The following is a 1,291-nucleotide window of genomic DNA, read 5'->3' as shown; positions in this document are numbered from 1 at the left end:
TTTAAAACACGTTTTGCACCGTTTTTGTCGGGGTTGAACGCAGCCTTGGATTCGAACTCGGGACGCCCATAGCGCAACAGCACTGCGCTGCCCACAAGGCTATCGACGTTTTTATTCAATTTGGTCAAGTTAATCGTTATATATTCGATTTTAATATACTATCATATTTTGCATATGCAACTTAAAGGGGTCATATGATGCTTCTAAAAAGAACATTATTTTGTGTATTTGGTGTAATGAAATGTATTTATGAGGTTTAAGGTTCAAATACACATTATTTTCCACATACTGTATATTATTGTTTCTCCTCTATGCCCCGCCTTTCTGAAACGCGTCGATTTTTACAAAGCTCATCGGTCTAAAAAGCGAGGTGTGCTGTAATTGGCCAGCTATCCAGTGCGTTGTGATTGGCCGAATACCTCAAGCGTGTGACGGAAATGTTACGCCCCTCACCATACTGTGATGATGCCCTGTCCGGCCGGAGCGACGAGACAAAAACATTAAAACCCATTATAAACGAGGCATTCGTTTCATCCAGTGGGGACATAATCCAGGGGGGGGGGGCAAAGGAGAGGAGGGGGTTCAGAGTTCAGTGGTGCCTGGGGCAATGTCGGGAGGGAGTTCAGCTTCCTGACAGCCTGATGGATGAAGCTGTCCTTCAGTCTGCTGGTCCTGGCCTGGAGACTCCGCAGTCTCCTCCCTGATGGCAGCAGACTGAAGAAGCTGTGTGTCGGGTGGGTGGGATCACCTGCAATGCAGAGGGCTTTGCGGGTGAGATGGGTTCTGTAAATGTCCTGGAGGGAGGGGAGAGAGACACCATTGATTTTCTTAGCTGCTCTCACTATGCGTTGAAGTGACTTGTGGCAGGACGCTTTGCAGGCGCCATACCACACAGTGATGCAGCTCGTCAGAATGCTCTCGATGGTGCCTCTGTAGAAGGTGCACATGATGGGGGCCGGGGTTCTGGATCTTCTCAGTTCATCACCTGGTCGCCGGGAGGAGGAGGAGTCTTCTGTGCAGTGGTGCTGTTTTGTGCCGCAAAGCGAGCGAAGGCATTCAGCTTGTTCAACAGGGAGATGTTGCCGTCACAGGTCCGCGGTGGGGGCTTGTAGTCCGTAATGGTCTGTATCCCCTGCCACAGGCTCCGAGTGTCTCTGCTGTCGCTGAAACGCTGTGCTATCCTCCTGGAGTACTGTCTCTTAGCCTCTCTGATGCCACGGGAAAGGTTGGCCCTAGCTGTCTTCAAGCCCACCTCATCTCCAGCTCTGAAGGCAGCGTTCCGAGCCTTCAG

This window comes from Sinocyclocheilus grahami, unplaced genomic scaffold (genome assembly GCF_001515645.1).
Source record: "Sinocyclocheilus grahami isolate Dianchi unplaced genomic scaffold, SAMN03320097.WGS_v1.1 scaffold198.1, whole genome shotgun sequence".
NCBI classification, from domain to species: domain Eukaryota; kingdom Metazoa; phylum Chordata; class Actinopteri; order Cypriniformes; family Cyprinidae; genus Sinocyclocheilus; species Sinocyclocheilus grahami.
This window is presented reverse-complemented; position numbering follows the sequence as displayed.